Source organism: Lactuca virosa, chromosome 4, assembly GCF_052849685.1.
Source record: "Lactuca virosa cultivar CGN04683 chromosome 4, Lactuca_virosa_CGN04683_v6, whole genome shotgun sequence".
Classification (NCBI taxonomy): Eukaryota; Viridiplantae; Streptophyta; class Magnoliopsida; order Asterales; family Asteraceae; genus Lactuca; species Lactuca virosa.
The window spans coordinates 155,048,483-155,067,755 of NC_136429.1; positions in this window are offsets into that span (position 1 = coordinate 155,048,483).

A 19,273-nucleotide genomic window follows, 5' to 3' on the forward strand; every position below is an offset into this window, starting at 1 on the left:
ACAGGACTTACAAACACTTTCATACAAACACAGACACTAATATACTTATGATCTCACCACTTTAAAGCTGATAAACTCTTTCAAAATAACTTGTATTCTCATGTCGCCAGTAGACAGGTACCGGAGCCAGGTTTTTGAGAAGATAGAGCTCGTTCAAGACTCATCTTTTATTTTGATGTATATTTTTGGTGTCTATATAACTTGACAGAACACACTTGTATGAAATTATATTATTAATGCAGTGGATGATGTTGTTGCTTGTTTACTACTTTGCATTGTTATGATACTGTACATGACGTCCTCCACCCCCGAACGTTTCCGCCGTTCCGGTTTTGGGGTGTGACAGATTGGTATCAGAGCATTGTTTATAGTGAATCGAGTGTATCAACCCATAAAAGATATACGAACTATAAACACAGCGGGATTAAAATACTCTGATAAAGAGTTTATACTTTTAAATAATAAAATATTTAACCAAGTATACATACCTGCATTCATACTAAAATCAGTGTCACTAGGACAGAACAAAAGTATTACGATTGTTGGGCAACACAAGTAGACTTAGAGACATATGGTCAACCCTGGGAAGATGTAGCCTGATCAACTACATTATCTGAGGAGTGATTAGCATGTGCCTAAGTGTGGTTGTGAGGTTGCAACAAGTCTAAAAACTTACCAACACTACTACAACGAGAAAAGTAGAACAGAACATAAACTTAAAATACTATAGGAGTATTTTGTGTTACTATTATTTACTTATCTGAGAACTAAAAAGTTCTTTATTAGTATGTCAATAGTTGCGGGGTGGATACATTAAGGTTATAGGTAACTAGGATGGCATAGACTTAGAATCTGTGATCTTTGCTCTACTTCCTGTTCCTTGTTTGGTTGTGGGCTTAGAGTTAGGGTCACTTATTTGAAGGTCTATCCTGTCTAGGTTACATATGACTGGTATGCACTACGCAAATGTTGGAGTAACTGATAAAGATCATCTTATAATTATCTAGTTAGTTCGCCTATTAATTATTTCCTTATCCCTTTTCTCGCGTAGATTTCATGGCTGGATTCCATATCCCTGGAGGTCCGTACTATCCCAACCACGGCAATGCAGGATGGCTGGGAGAAGAGCCAGAAGATGATCACCCAATCCCTATGGATGATCACGAAGCTGAAGGCTTTTCTGATGGTTCTGACTCAGAGCCTGAAGTCAACAACCTACCTCCAGCTGCTCAAGACCCAAACATGAATCCTCGTCCAGCATTTCAAGGACCCACTCCTCTGTGGGCCACAAACTTGAATAGATGGAGTCAGGAACAGGGTCAACCCATACCCTACCATGGAGACAGAAGCTTCTACAACCTCATCGAGGGAGGTTCGGCTGACAGGGTCCTACCCATAATGGTCCGTAGGATTGCTCGGAACACCGAGCAAGGTCGAGCAGCTATTGACCGAGTAGTGGAGATTGACGCCAACTCTGGCGTTAACATAGTCCGCATTCGCCAACTAGAGTCTGCTCATGAAAGGACTCAGGTCCGCAATGCAGTTCTACAGAGGGAACTTGCTGAAACCCAAGCTGAAGTCAGGGAACTTCGAGCTCAGCAAGCAAGATCTGATAGGCGCGTGAGAGACATAAAACGTCTTCTGTCGGATTCAAGAACTCACTCTAGTAGTTCTCGTCGCCGTTAGAGTCTCATCGACTTCTCTTTTGGATGTAACCTAGTTAGTGTAAAAACTCTAGTCTAATTTCCTATCTTTGTAAATCTTAGACCCGTTAGGTCTTGATTAGGTAGTAGTCTGTCAAAATTTTCCATCTTGGTTGATGTAAGACCTACTTCTAGGTCATTTTTCCCGAACTCATTACATCTATAATTACAGTATTATTGACAGATATCTAATCTTATGGAAATCAATATCCAATTGCTATCATCTGTTAGTACTAGATCTTCATTCAATCATACTATTCAATCGTGTTATTCAATTGTGATGTTGGGCTATGGAGAGTTAGTCCATGAGTCATTTTCATCAATTTCCCTTTTAAATTCTTATCAATACCTTCATGTTTCTAATCTTATAGTTGAAAAATGCCTCCTCGTAAATCTACAAGACGCGATCCTCCCGCACCAACACCACCTGCTCCTCAATTCGACACGGCAGCCCTGAATGCTGCTGTAGCTGCGGCGGTGGCTACAGCCATGGCACAATATCATTCTTCTGGTTCCACTGGAGGAGGAACCCCTGTCCTATCTACTCATGGTAAAATCCATGTGTGCTCCAGAGAGTGCTCCTACAAGGACTTCACAAACTGCAAGCCATTGCCCTTTAAGGGGACTGGCGGAGTCATTGCCCTCTCGCAATGGTTCGAAAAGACAGAGTCGGTCTTTGAGATCTGCTCATGCCCGGAGGGAAGCAAAGTCAAATTTGCTGCTTGTACCTTCGAGTCAAAAGCCCTGACATGGTGGAATAGCCATGTCATGTCACTATCTCTTATAGTGGCAAATGCTATGGGCTGGGAAGCTCTGAGAGAGCTAATGGTTGAGGAGTACTGCCCGATGGGCGAAATCCAAAAGCTAGAGGAAGAACTGTGGAGCCTAACCATGAAGGGCTCCAACATAGTCTCCTACACCGCCAGGTTCTGTGAACTGGTGGCCCTCTGTCCCAACATGGCTCATACAGAGGGGAAGAAGATTGAAAGATACATATGGGGGCTGGTGCCTCCATTTCAGGGAAATGTTTTGGCTTCAAACCCCACTACATTTGATAGTGCCAAGCGATTGGCACAGCGGCTCATAGACCATGGGGTTCGTACCCCGGCCGCAACAATGACCCTGGCCATCTCAGAACCCGCCAAAACCGCTGATTCCAAGCGGAAGTTTTGGGATGACAAGAGAAAGACGAAGGCTGCCAAAAAGCAGCAGGTCGTGGTAGTTCATGCTGCGATAGCACCTGCCGCTGCTGCTCCGGTAAAGCAGTACGCTGGAAGTTTGCCTAAGTGCAACAAATGCAACTTCCACCATGTCGGTGCCTGCTGTGAAATGTAGTGTTTGAACTGCAACAGGAAGGGGCACACTGCCCGTTTCTGCAAAGCTCCGGCTAGGCCAATCAACCAAGTCCCCGGCACAGGAGTGGGCCAAGCTTGCTACGGTTGTCGCGAGGTAGGCCATTACAAAAGGAACTGCCCGAAGGCAGGGAATTCCGGTGGAGTGGCAAGAGTTCTGGCCATAGGCCACGAGGAAGTGGTTGCCGACCCCACAGTGGTCACTGGTACGTTTCTCCTCGATAACTCTTATGTATGCATTCTGTTTGATAGTGGAGCGGAGAGGAGTTTCGTGAATCAAAAATTTGCTCATTTACTTAAGCAAAAATCACGAACACTTAAAGAACCGTTCACTGTAGAAATGGCTAATGGAAAGACAGAGAGCACGAACAGTATATTCATAGGGTGTACCCTAACACTAGATAGCCATTCTTTTTCAATCAATCTCATGTCGGTTCCTATTAAAAGTTTCGACGTCATTATCGGCATGGATTGGTTGAGTCTTCATCATGCTGACATCATGTGTTACGAAAAGGCTGTACGCCTTAATCTGTCGTCTGGCGAAACTCTAGTAGTATATGGCGACAAACCCGGCACGAACCTTCGTATCATCTCGAGCATTCAAGCTCAGAAATTCTTGCGAAAGGAATGTCGCGCATTCCTTGCTCATGTGGTCGATGTGAGTCAAGAAACGAAAGACATTCAGAACATTCTAGTAGTACGAGACTTTCCTGACATCTTTCCGGAAGAACTCCTAGGATTACCTCCGCAACGTCAAGTCGAGTTCAGAATCGACTTAGTTCCAGGGGCTACTCCCGTAGCCAAATCGCCCTATCGTCTAGCACCTGCAGAGATGCAAGAACTGTCCTGTCAACTTAACGAACTGCTCAGCAAGGGCTTTATAAGACCAAGCTTCTCACCCTGGGGAGCTCCAGTCTTGTTCGTCAAGAAGAAAGACGGATCGTTTCGTATGTGCATCGACTACAGGGAGCTCAACAAACTGACCATCAAAAATCGTTATCCTTTGCCTCGTATTGACGATTTATTCGATCAACTTCAAGGGGTGAACTTCTTTTCAAAAATCGACTTAAGGTCCGAAGACAGCCTTCCGAACTCGTTATGGGCACTACGAATTCGTAGTGATGCTGTTCGGATTAACAAACGCGCCCGCAGTATTCATGGACTTAATGAATAGGGTGTGTCGTCCTTACTTGGATCAGTTCGTCATCGTCTTCATCGATGACAAACTTATCTACTCTCGTAGTGAGGAAGAGCATAGTCAACATCTGTGACTAGTCTTAGAAACCCTTCGTGCGGAGAAGCTTTATGCGAAGTTCTCGAAATGCGAATTTTGGATCCGAAGAGTCGAATTCTTAGGGCACGTGGTTAGCAAAGAGGGAATACACGTGGACCCTTCCAAAATTAAAGCCATTGAGAGCTGGTCAGCACCGAAGACGCCTACAGAAATTCGTCAATTTCTAGGCCTAGGTGGCTACTATCACAGGTTCATACAGAACTTCTCCCGCATTGCGAAACCTCTTACAACACTGACCCAGAAGGGTGTGGCCTTTGATTGGGAAGAGAAGCAGGAGAGAGCATTCCAAACGCTCAAAAGAGCCTTGTGCACCGCACCAATACTATCCCTCCCCGAAGGGATAGAAGACTTCGTTGTCTATTGCGATGCGTCGAATCAAGGACTCGGATGTGTTCTGATGCAGCGAGGTAAGGTCATCGCCTACGCCTCAAGACAGCTGAAGACACATGAGGTCAACTACACCACGCACGATCTTGAGCTAGGAGCAGTTGTGTTTGCTCTGAAGATCTGGAGACACTACCTGTACGGTACAAAAAGCACTATCTTTACAGACCACAAAAGCCTACAACACATATTCGACCAGAAAGAGCTCAACATGAGACAACGACGGTGGGTCGAGCTACTCAATGATTACGAATGCGAAATTCGTTATCATCTGGGTAAAGCCAACGAAGTAGCTGACGCCCTAAGTCGGAAAGAATATTCTGGTCGTAGAGTCAAATCATTGACTATGACTATCCATTCACACTTGTCCACACAAATTAAGGAGGCTCAGCTCGAAGCTTTGAAACCTGAAAATGTGGCGGGTGAATCCTTGAGAGGGGTGGATAAGAACTTGGAGGTTAAGGGTGGCGGAGCTTATTATTTCATGGATCGGATCTGGACCCCGAAACTTGGTGGTTTCAGAGACTTGGTCATGAACGAGGCGCACAACACTCGTTATTCCGTCCACCCAGGTTCAGATAAGATGTATCTGGATCTTAAAAAGCTATACTGGTGGCCTAACATGAAAGCAAAGAGTGCTACCTTCGTGAGTAAATGACTTACTTGCGCCAAGGTCAAGGTCGAATACCAGAAACTCTCCGGTCTACTACAACAGCCAGAAATACCGGAATGGAAGTGGGAGCGGATCACTATGGATTTCATAACCAAGTTGCCCAAGACAACGGGTGGACTTGATACCATATGGGTCATCGTCGACAGATTGACCAAGTCCGCACACTTCCTGCCTATCAAGGAAACAGACAAGATGGAGAAGCTTACAAGAACTTACATTAGGGAGATTGTACGACTGCACGGTGTTCCCATATCCATTATCTCGGACAGAGATAGTAGATTCACTTCGAGGTTCTGGCAGTCGTTACAAAGTTCCCTAGGAACTAGGCTGGACATGAGTACAGCCTACCATCCACAGACAGACGGGCAAAGTGAGAGGACTATCCAAACCTTGGAAGATATGTTGTGAGCCTGTGTGATCGACTTTGGGAAAGCATGGGATACTCATTTACCCCTTGTCGAATTTTCCTACAACGACAGTTATCACACGAGCATAAACGCTGCTCCATTCGAGGCCCTCTATGGCCGAAAGTGCAGATCCCCTCTGTGCTGGGTTGAGGTGGGTGATACCCAGTTAGCTAAAGGACGAGTTCCTGAAAGCACTCTCACAGGTCCGGAGATCATTCGGGAAACGACAGAGAAGATCGTTCAGATTCGTGAACGATTGAAAGCCTCTAGAGACCGACAGAAAAGCTACGCTGATAAACGAAGGAAACCGTTGGAATTCCAGGTGGGCGACCGTGTTCTATTGAAGGTCTCACCCTGGAAGGGCTTGATACGCTTCGGAAAGCGTGGAAAGCTAAATCCAAGGTACATAGGGCCTTTCGAGATTCTCGCAAGAATCGGCCTTGTAGCTTACAAACTTAACTTACCGCGCGAACTCAGTAACGTACATTCTACTTTCCACGTGTCGAACTTGAAAAAGTGTCTGTCCGACGAGACTCTTGTAATCCCACTCGACGAGATCGAGATCAACGAGAGCCTCAAATTCGTGGAAGAACCAGTAGAGATCATGGACCGGGAGGTCAAGCAAATGAAACAAAGTCGTATCCCGATAGTGAAGGTTCGTTGGAACGCCAAGCGACGACCTGAATTCACTTGGGAACGAGACGATCAGATGAAACTGAAATATCCTCGTCTTTTTACTTAGTTATTTGTAACTACTTATTTGCTTAAACTCTAATTTTGGGACGAAATTCCTTCTAACGGGGGGATGATGTGACAACCCAAAATTTCTATTCTGTACAACCATTCAATTCAATAGAAGTCTGAACAGTTTCTGCTAACTTTCAAGCTTTTTGGAATAAGTTTGAGTGTTTTTAAGTTAGTACTTCAGGAGATATCAGGAGAGAGGATGCCCTAGGGTTTATTGTGCAATAATATTATTCCAAAACTCCAAGAGTTTGGAGTTTACAGCCTAAACAAAGGTGTTTACGGCCGTAAACCCTAAAAGGGGGATATAAATATGACACTTAGTCATATTTTACCATTTTTCACATTTTCAAGATCCAAATCTCAATTCTCTCTCAAGTATCATCGACTTTTCTTCTTGATCTTCAACATTGTAAGTGTTTCTAGCCCAAAAAGTTGATATCTTACTTAATCTAGTGATCTAACATGATTCCATCCGTGAAATCATTCCAAAAGTGTAGATCTTCAAGTTTCACCAAGAACACCAAGAACACACACTAGTGTTCTTGGACTTTTAGCACCTTTTCAAGCTTCTACCTAGTAAGTACTTCTATCCTAGAGTATTATAGAGCTTGTTACACTTCTAAACATCAAGAAAACACCCAAGAAACCAAGGATCAAAGGTGTTTACGGTCAAAGAACACCTTGGACCGTAAACCCTAAAAAGGGTGCCAAAGTGTGCCCTAGCCCTTGCAAAGCTTTGGAAACTAGCCTAGACCGCTTCCTTAATGTGTTTAGGACTTGAAAACATCAAAAGAACATAAACTATTTGGGTTTACGGCCGTAAACCCAAAGGGAAATGGTCCAAGGACCGTAAACTCCTAAAAGGAGTGAAATGGTGCCCTAATCTCTTCCTAAGGCTTAAACATGAAGTAGGAATGCTTCTTGTGATCTTTAAGGCTTCAAAACACAAGATGGTCAAAGAAACAAGAGTTTACGGCCGTAAACTCATGGGTTTACGACCGTAAACTCAATGAGTTATGGTTACAAAACCGTAAACTCCAATAAAGGGTCCCCTTGAACCCTAAACTCAATAGCAATGTCCTACAACACTTAGATGCAATCCTTAGGACTTATAGCACTTCTATAAGGTGTTTTACATGTCCTAGGATGTCTTAACTTTATTAATTAGTTGTTTAAAGACTAATTGGATACATATATGTGTTATTATATGTTAATTAGGATCATTGTGTGTGTACAAGTCTTCACTTGACACATAGCATCCTATACTTTCCGTTCATCCAAACCACTCACTACAGGTGAGTTCATACCCCTTAATTAACCTTTTAAATGTTTTTAAATGCTTTTATGGGGGGGGAGTACAAGTTGAACTATTATAGTTATTATATCAATCACATGTGATTAATAACTACCAAACAAGTGGATTTCTTACTTTTCAAACTGTGTTACCAAACTGTTTTACTTCAAACTGTCTTACAAACTCTTTTACATACCAAATACTTTTACTTAAACTCTTTTAACTTATATTATGTGTATCTATATAGATATAGTTATATAAGTAGGATTGAAAGGACTTAGGACTGATAGCTCACCTTACTTCCTGTTCCTTGTTTGGTTGTGGACTTAGGGTATTCAGGTTATTTGTCTGAAGGTCGTTTGAATCCTAGTTATATATCATGTATATGTGTGTAGATCTAAAAGGTTACTTCTTTCATTCAGTTCAATGCCTTTGGGTAGCAAAGGTATACAAACATGTTCATATACACAAACAACATTACTAGTAAACTATAATAGGTATAGTTTAGGAAGATACTATTACTAGAACAATGAAACATACAATGAGTCAGTTCATTCATGAGTAATACATAGTGATGACAAACAAACATAATACATAGTGATGAGAAACAAACATAATACATAGTGATGAGAAACAAACATAATACATAGTGATGAGAAACAAACATAATACAGAGTGATGAGAAACAAACATTATACATAGTGATGAGAAATACACATAATACACAGTGATGAGAAACAAAACATACAGGCTAGACAGAGAAAGAACACACAATACAGCTAGCACATACATATACATATACATATACATTACTTACAGTTATGTGAGCCACTTAACGGGGGCATGGCACTACCTGTCATGACCCGTTTTGTATCCAAAATCTCCTTAAGTGGAGAGCGTATGAGTTTGTGTATAGATCTATACTGGATTGACTATCCTACACCTTGCTGCTCGCTACAGTGGGACTTGCAAGTCTACGGGTGCCAAACGTCATTTCTTACGACATCTTACATCGTCGTTTTTCTATAGAGTCGGTAGCAGGATACAGGCCGATCACATGGTACTTTAAATAACAATTGGTTTAAAGTAATTAGTACAGCAGTAGTTACTTAATACAACACTACAGTACTATTTCATTTTCCCTTTACATTTACTTTGTGATATTCACACAATAAACAATAATGTAAAAACTATATTTTTGCTTAATGATAGTCAGATTTGGGAAAATACACACTCTTACAAGAGACACACACCAGACACTAGATGCCTTGGTAGAAGGCTACTTTTAGTAGGAAACATAAGGTTTTCTAGGAGAGTTCAAACAATTACAAACTTTTACAAAACTTATACATTACAGGACTTACAAACACTTTCATACAAACACAGACACTAATATACTTATGATCTCACCAGCTTTAAAGCTAATAAACTCTTTCAAAATAACTTGTATTCTCAGGTCGCCAGTAGACAGGTACCGGAGCCAGGTTTTTGAGAAGATGGAGCTCGTTCAAGACTCATCTTTTATTTTGATGTATATTTTTGGTGTCTATATAACTTGACAGAACACACTTGTATGAAACTATATTATTAATGCAATGGATGATGTTGTTGCTTGTTTACTACTTTGCATTGTTATGATACTGTACATGACGTCCTCCACCCCCGAACGTTTCCGCGGTTCCGGTCTTGGGGTGTGACAGGAGTCGACCTGGTGCTCAGTGTCGAGAGGGATTTTTGAAAAAAAGTTGGGGCTTATGGTTAGAGATATCAGGGAATATTTCCGAGTGGGCATGATCATTTTCCTGAGTCTGAGGTCAGAGTGTTGAGGAATTCATTTTCAGTCAAGGTTCCGATAGCAGTACAGGTGGTGGGTCCCTGGTGAGATGTGACCCTTTTCGTTCCTTTGGAGTACGATCTGGATCGATTAGTATATCTGGTATGAGGGATCGGTAGCCAATTATTGGTCGATGACTTGAATTTATCAGTCGCAACAAGAGAATCAGAGTGGCAAGGTGTTACTAGGTTCTGTTATTAGAGGAACGATTAACTTGATGATATCTTGTGAGGGCGGTCTGACAGGGAGGCAAACCACTAGAGTTTTCAAATTCTGGAGAGTCAGAATGGGTACCGTAGCGGCAGAAAGGTCTGTCCTTTTTCGGGATTGGGAGTTCCTGTTGGGTTCAGGTGTCTTGGGAGGAATATTGTTGTATGGTATGAGATCCTTTCGGTGGTGCTTCTCGGGTTATTGGGTTTTGATCTATGTGTTGCTAAGGAGCGAGTTCGAGGGCGAAATCAAATTAAGTGGGGGAGAATTGTAACATCCTGACTCTGAGGTATAACATTTTTATATGTTATTTTTGAGTTTGCCTGGGTGACTCGATGAGTTGGTGCCTCAACTCGCCGAGTAGAGTCGTGTTTGGCCACGTGGGACTAGTAGCCTACTCGACGAGTCAGAGAGTCGACTCGTCGAGTAGATGCTGAGTGATGAAACTCTAAATCCCTGGGTTTGGGGCATATTTAAGGAAACATATAGCCTCATTTGCGGCTCACCAGCTACCCAACTTCACTGAGAGAAATCCTAATCGGCCATTGAGCTAATAGAGAGTGTTGAGCTAAGATTGAGGGCTTTGGTGCATCTTTTGAAAAGAATGGAAGGATTTCAAGCCAAGGGACGAGAAGAGGCTGTTAGATCCGTTGCTATTTCATCCTGGAGCTTCTGAGGAAGGTAAAAAGTCTGCACCTTTCTCATTTCGTTGGGTAGATCTCATGGTTATGGAGTTTATGGCTTTTTCCATCTAATATTGGGTCTTTGAGTGTATTGAGTGCATATAGAGTTTGGGACTTCAGATATGGACCTTGTGAGGTCCCTAGAGTCCAAAGATCATTGATTTATTCAGCCATAATAGAGCTTTTGAGTGAAAAACCCTTAATAGAGCATGTTCTTGGCATTTCAAGCCCTAAGTGCCATGCCTGGACGTAAAGCTTGTGGCTTTACGTGATAATAGAGCCTTGGGATGTTGGATCTAGAGTTTGGAAAGGTTTTCTGCCTTGAAATCTTCAGAACGAGGAATGAGTTTGAATGGACTCGCCGAGTCGATGATCCGGCTCGACGAGTCGGTTAGGGTTTGTCCTGATTAGCTTGATCATGTAATAACTCGGCGAGCTGGGGGTCAACTCAACGAGCTGAGCTGGACCTTCACGAAACTTCTGAGGAAACGAGTGGACTCGACGAGTCACATGGGTGCACTCGACGAGTCGGGTCAAACTTAGACTGTTGACTTTAGGGTTTGGTCACTCATGAGTAATGGAGACCATGGGGGGGGGGGGGGTAAATGGTCTTTTATCCACTTCAAGAGTTAGAGAGAGAAAGAATAGCCTACGGTTTATTAGAGTCGTGAAAATAGTATTAATTAGAGATGTTCACCCTTTGTGTTAGGCGGAGGCTAGTTCGAGATTCGAGTACGAGGTTATTTGCTTACTTGCTTACGAGGTGAGCCTTCTCTCTATACTTACCATGAGTGGTATCTTTGTGTGACCGGAGGGTCTTGTATGCTTATCTTGAGTATTGTGATATCCTGCATTATGTCTTTGTGATTTATGTTGTGTATAATTATTATGAGCTTATTGAGATAGGACCAGAGGGTCCACCCGAGTTGTGGGACCGGAGGGTCTCCACTGAGACACATTGACCGGAGGGTCTTATTCGCGTTATAGCCTCGAGTGGCTAATGTGATATGTGTGGTATTTTGGGGAACTCACTAAGCTTCGTGCTTACCGTGTTATGTGTTATGTGTTTCAGGTTCTTATCAGGATCGCAGGAAGGCGCCGGTTTGATAGTACACACAAGATAAAAAGAGTTATGTTTTGAGGATCTTGGATTTGCGATAAACAACTTTTAAAATGTGTTGATAAATTGATACTTTTGATTTTTTTTTAGGAATGCGACATGTGTTTTATTGTGTTTTAAATGGAAAAATTGTTTGAAAATTTACAGTGTTACATTTAGGATACGGAGTAAACCTAAATTAATTAAGATGAATATTGGGTAGTATCTTATTATGAGTTCGGGTGAGATATACACGGAGGGTAGAACTTTAAAATATGTGATTAATCCGAGAGCATGGATTAGACATAGTCATTCGTCCCTAGTCCGAGAGTATGGATTGGGCATAGTCATTTGTCATTGATCCGAGAGCATTTGTCATTGATCCGAGAGCATGGAGTAGACGTAGTCGTTCTTTTCTGATCCGGGAGTATGGATTAGGTAAATTCGTTCATTTCTGATCCGGGAGTATGGATTAGGTAAAGCGGTTAATTTAGGATCTGAGAGTATGGATCGTGTCGTTGTGAGGATTGACGGGGTGGGGTAGGAATTGCTTATATAAGGTGAAATTGTATATTTTGTGAGTTCTAATATATATATATATATATATATATATATATATATATATATATATATATATATATATATATATATGTGATATAACATTGTGGGATTGAAATCCCAATGTACTCACCAGGTTTCCCAACCTGACCCACTTAGTTTATTTGTATCACATGTGTCGATATGAAGCTACATTACACTGAGAGATTAAAAGATATTTAGTGTAAATGAACGTAAGGTCTGTTTATGCTTATGTTTTTGTATTAACGATGACATCCCAATGATTTAAAATGAATAAAATAAATTTCTTCGGAAATGCTTTGATAATATATTTATCATGTTTTTTTGGGAACAAATTCCGCAACATATTTCTTTAAAATGGATACTCTGATTTTCAAATAAGCATAAATAAAAATTTTAAAATGACGGTGAATTTGGGATGTCATAGTTGGTATCAGAGCATTAGTTTAAGCGGACTATGAATAAGGATTTATTTCTAGACTTAAACTTAGAATGCTAAGCGATGATTGTGAGAGTGTGTCTATTATATTTTAGGTAGTACACCTGAATTGACACAAGCACTAGGTTATTTAGTGAATATGCCTAAAATGCTTTTATGTGCTAAATGATTTATGGAATGCATTATATGATCGGATCTATGGTCTGTTGCCGACCGGATCTGGAAATTTTATGTGTTCATATTTCTAAACGTTTAATTGCGGTATTAGAATTGGCGTGTAACTTTTCGGAGTGATAGGGAGATTTATGCATCTATCGTAAATAAAAGCTTTCCTATCTTAATTCTCGTCACCGAACACCGAACGTTTGATTTAGTGTATAGATCGACATGGTGAGAACTCAAAGCGGATTAGGAAATGCCAATGGAAACCAACAACCACGAGTGATTGAGCGTGCGCCAGAGGTAGCAGCTGCACCCGAGCCAATCACGATGGTAGGATTCCAAGCAATGATTCGGGCTATGATGGCCGAACAAAAGGAGGAGATGAGGAAAATGTTTCTTAATAGGGATGAACCTACTGTCCCTATTGTGCAGCCCGAACTAAATGAGGAGCTGTCAGAGGAAGGAAATTACAGCCATACTGTGAGTCAAGTTGGACCCCGAGTGGTCAGGAGGAACGACCCGGACAAAAGGATTGACAGAGATGGGCGCATGTATAAGAACTTCTTGGGCGCCAAGCCACTGAGTCTTTTTGGAAGCCCAAAGCCTGTAGAGATCGTGGACTGGATCTCCGAGATGGAGATGGTGTTTGACAGTTGCAATTGCAACAACAAGCAGAAAACCGTCTTTGCAGTCAGGCAACTAAAAACTGGAGTTTTAAGTTGGTGGAAGTTGTTGGCAGATACAATGCCATGGGGAGAAGCCCTAAGGATGTCTTGGGAAGCATTCATGGAGCATTTGAAAATGCAATACTACTCATAGATAGATCTGATAAACCTAAACAACGAGTTTCAGAACCTACAGAAAGGGAAGATGAGTGTTGATAAGTATGCCACCGAATTCATCGAGAAGATGAAGTTATTCCCCTACTTGGTGTGACATCCCCATTTTTACAGCCAGAAAAGACCGATTTGTTTATGCTTTGTTTGAAAACCAGAGTAACCTTTTAAAGAAAAGTGTTGCGGAATTTGTTCCCAGAAAAACATGATAAATACGTTATCAAAGCATTTCCGAAGAAATGTATTTTATTCATTTTAAAACGTTGGGATGTCATCGTCAATATAGAAACATAAGCATAAACAGAACTTACATTCATTAACACTAGTGATTTACATCTCCTTAATCTCTCAATGTAATGTAACTTCATATCGACACATGTGATACAAATAAACTTGAGTGGGTCAGGTTGGGAAACCTGGTGAGTACATAGGCATTTCAATCCCACAATGTTATATCATATATATAATTTAGAACTCACAAAATATACAATTTCACCATATATATATAAGCAAATCTTACCCCACCCCGTTGTTCCTCCCAACGACACTATCCATACTCTCAGACCTTAAACTTTACCTCTTTACTTAATCCATACTCTCGGATCAATAATTGTGCCTATTCCATACTCTCAGACTAGGGACAAATGTCTATGTCTAAATCCATACTCCCGGATTAATGACAAATAACTATGTCATATCCATACTCCCGGATTAAGGACAACTGACTATGTCTTAATCCATACTCCCAAATTAGTGACAACTGACTATGTCCAATCCATACTCTCGGACTAGGGACAATGACTATGTCTAATCCATGCTCCCGGATCAATGACATATTTTAAAGTTCTATTCTCAGTGTGTATCTCACTCGTACTCATAAGAAGATACTACCCAATATTCCTTATAATTAATTTAGGTTTACTCTTTATCCTAAATCATAATATATTATCAGGTATGTTTTTTAACACGTATCTCAGGCAACATCAAATAATTCGCACATAAACATATATTTAATACTTCAATCAATACTTGTATTAAAATCATGTTCATGAAAGGGACTATGCACCCACTTCTTAAGGTGGTGATTCCGAACTCAGACAGCGCTTCGCTTCTTAAAAATAATTTCCTTCGACGAAACCTAGTATTATTACCACAAGATTTTAGTCTAACATTTACCGTGATTAATTATTAGTCTTATTATTATTATTATTATTATTATTATTATATAAGCGTTTAAACAATATTTTCCAACCACTATGTATAGACAGGGGCCAGACATAAAACACCGGAGGGCGGGACCATTTTGGCATATAGCACTTCTGAAATCCAACAACTCTATGCGGCCCTTTAAACCAGATTCTCCGTACCGCGAGTAGTTAAAAAGATATTATAACGACACTTATATAAGTCATAAAAATAGCCCAAATATTTATTATAAGTTCATAATAACAATACTAATTTTAAATATAAGCTATATTAAAATAGGGTAAGCATAACTTAGTTACAAGGGGGTTTTAGCTAGGAGTCGGGCTTTGCAGGGGCAGACCTTCGTCGCTGAATCTTTCTAAGAAAGATTCGTGCAGCGCTTCAGCGCTCACCTTACTATACTAAAACTACAGAAAGAGAAGTCGAATCACGAGGGACCGAAATGCTCGAGGGATAAGAAGAGAAAGACTCTTGAATCAAGAGAATGGTGCAAGAAATATGAGAGCCCAATGCTCTTATTTATAGTAATTGAATTTTCAAAAACTACCATCATAGTTACTTAATGACCTTATAGTTATATAAACAACTAAACACCCCTTTATAATACTATTTTAAATAGATTTAACGATATTTGTACTAAACTAATGTCGAAAGTATTCAACATTAGTCTTATAATGACCGCATCGTCGATACCTTTCTAATGATATATATATATATATATATATATATATATATATATATATATATATATATATATATATATATATATATATATATATATATATATATATACACGTATATATGATTTATACTTAATTTAATACGTAAATATGCTATTATAATTTGTAACTCGTTCATACGAACTCCGTTTTTGACGCTCTTTATATCCACGCGTAGGTGGAGACGTACTCTACAACTTTCATTTAGACTCTGTCGGCTAATTTTGACTTTATTTTTAAAGTTATATTTTTAACAGGCCGGGACAGGAAAAGTCCGTTAAAAATTCATAACTTCTTCATCCGACGTCCGTTTTCATCTGTCTTTTTACCGGTGTGCTACTATTAATGAGATCTTCAATTCTCATTTAGGTTGCATTGGCCAAAAATCGATCGATCTAAAATTTGAATTTCGGGTTGTGCACTACTATGCCAAATCTTAGAAAAATCATAACTTCCTCATACGAAGTCAGATTTTGACGTTCTTTTTATGCACACTCTTGGTTTAACGTATATTACAAATTTCATTTAGATATCTAAGGCTAAAAATTAGTTTATCAAAAATTCACTTTTTACGTTACGCGGTGTCGTGCCGGTTTCGCCGTAAAAAACTTCGACGAGCCATAACTTCTTCGTTATAACTCATATTTCGGCGTTCTTTATATGTACGGAACCCTTGTAACATATACTATAACTTGGTTAAGATTAATCCTTCTAAATAATCTTCCATCAAAAACTAATTTTTGATGCTCACTGTCTCTCTATATTGACTAGCCCAGATCTGCGGGCGTTACACTTGGTGCCTACTAAACTCTCCAAGATAGATAGTTTTGCTAATGGGTTGCCAGCAGACTTTGGTGCAACAGTAAAAATGGAACTACCTTGAAGACAGCCGTTAGAGCAGCCAAGAATGTGGAGATCCAACTTAGGGAAAAGGGTCTGGAAAGAGTTGTGGTATGGTAGAAGAGGAAGTTTGAAGGATCTTCAAGGTCCAACAAGGAGAGCAAATTCACGAAGTCTGGAGGAGGAGGATGAGGTGAAGCAAGATGGTTGGAAAAATGCAGAAGGAAACACACCGGGAGATGTCCTAAAGAGGTGACATGCTTCAAATGCGGGAGGACTGGTCACTATGCCCACGAATTGACAACCCAGAGAGAAGTCTACTTTAAGTGTGGTGGAGAAGGACAATTCAAGAAAGACTGCCCAAATAGGGAAGGAGCAACAAAGCCAAATGTGTCGCCGAAGCCGAAGGCAAGAGCATTCCAAATGATCCTCGACGAAGCAGATGACAATGCGAGGAATCAAGGATAAGGACTTCATATCCGAAGATCAAGATATGAAGTAGCCATAGTGACATGTGTTGTAGCCTGTTAGAGGCATAGTATAGGTTAAACTTGAACGTCTATGTAATCGTTTCAATAAATAATATAAAGCTTCGTTATGTTATCCGATGTGTTAAATGATTATGTGAAATTCTTGTATGGTGACTTGGAAAACTGCGAGACAATACTTGGGACGACTATGAGTAGGTGTGAATGGTAGTAAAGGCCTATACTACCGGAAGCACAGGACTCGCACTTGGATCAGGGAAAGTTACAAGGTTGCCAAGGCGCTAGTAATTGATTCCGTTTTGTTCATGTCTGTCGTTACCATCGTTTCGGTAATAACCAAGAAGATGATTGATATTCCGACCCTAGTGGTCATATCAAATCAATTCCGGATAAGATAAGTATGTTACGTGGTTCAGAGAACCAAGTTCGATGTAGCATCCAACTTAAGCCAAAAGATTGAAGTGAAAGATAATAGAAGCGATCAATAGAAATATTGCAATCACCGTGAAAGTAAGAAACTTGTAGCTAGAAGTGTTACATGATAGAATGTGATCATACCACATTACGACATGAAGGAATGTATCTTCCATTCTGGAATCTGACCTAAAAAGACCCGAGTCTAAGCGTTGCATCATACGATGAGATGTCATTAGAACATGTCCCATCGGTCTATTACAATAATCGAAGTAAATACCTTATCTTAAGTTAAGTATGTTTAAGAAGAAGTAGGAGTCTCCAATAAGGACCGAGTTTGTAACTCGAAGTCTATGATTGAAATTCCAACATAGGATAAAGAGCGGCTGCAAGATTGCACACCGCCAGCAGTAAAGGAGTCCTAGAGTTAGATACTCATTTGAAAGGACATAATAGTTACGATTACCACCTAGGATGAAAAGGAAACATACACAGTCATTATACAAGCCCTGTTTTGTTGATGATTTCGGTACATAATCATCTTAAGGGGGAGATAATTGTAACACCCACAGAATCGGGCTAGTCAATTAAGATATAATAAGCGTTAAAAATGACTTTTTTTATAGAAAATTATCTAGAATAAATAATCTTAACCAAAGTAATAGTTAGGGTTAACAATTGTAACCTATTTGACGTAATAAAGAATAATTATATGAATATTATGTGTTTCATGATTATTATAATATAATAAAATAGGAAAAATCAGTCGAATCGTCCGTAAATCGTAAAAATAAGTGCGCCAAAACATATATATATATATATATATATATATATATATATATATATATATATATATATATATATATATATATATATATATTACGTTTAGAAAGTACACGTCTTCCCGATCCCGAAAATATAAATTGCGTAGAAATCTGACTCCGTATGAATTAGATATGATTTTTATAAGATATAAAAGTCAGCCGCGCACAACGAATGTATGGCGTAAAAAGCTACGAAGAGAGTGGTTGACTTTTAGCTAATGCCACCAAAACGAAAATCGTAGTAGTCCTTAAAATAGAAATTTTGAGAAAAAGAATGTCAAAAACGGAGTCTGTATGAGAGAGTTATGATTTTAGCAAAATCATTTAATTTTATAAAAATATGGACGATAAATAAAGTCAAAATTAGCCGACGGAGTCTAAACGAAAGTTGTAGATCTCGTCGATAACTATGCGTGGATATAAAGAACGTCAAAAACGGATTTCGTAAGAACGAGTTATAAATTATAATAGCATATTTACGTATTAAAATAAAATATAAATCATATATATATATATATATATATATATATATATATATATATATATATATATATATATATATATAATTAGAAAGGTGTCGACGAGACGGATGTTATAAGACTAGTGTTGAGTACTTTCAACATTAGTTTAGTACAAATATCGTTAAATCTATTTAAAATAGTACTATAAAGGGGTGTTTAATCGTTTAAATAACTATAATGTCATTAAGTAAATATAGAGGGTAGTTTTTGAAAATTCAATTACTATAAATAAGAGCCTCTAGGCTCTCATATTTCTTGCACCATTCTCTTTATTCAAGAGTGTTTATCTTCTTATCCCCCGAGCATTTCGGTCCCTCGTGATTCGACTTCTCTTTCTGTAGTTTTAGTATAGTAAGGTGAGCGCTGAAGCGCTGCAAGAATCTTTTTTAGAAAGATTCAGCAACGAAGTTCTGCCCCTACATAGCCTGATTCCTAGCTAAAACCCCATTGTAAGTAAGTTATGCTAACCCTACTTTAAGTACAACATATACTTAAATTTAGTATCGTTGTTATTATAATAAGTATTTGGGCTAGTATTATGACTTATGATGTGTGTGGAATGCAC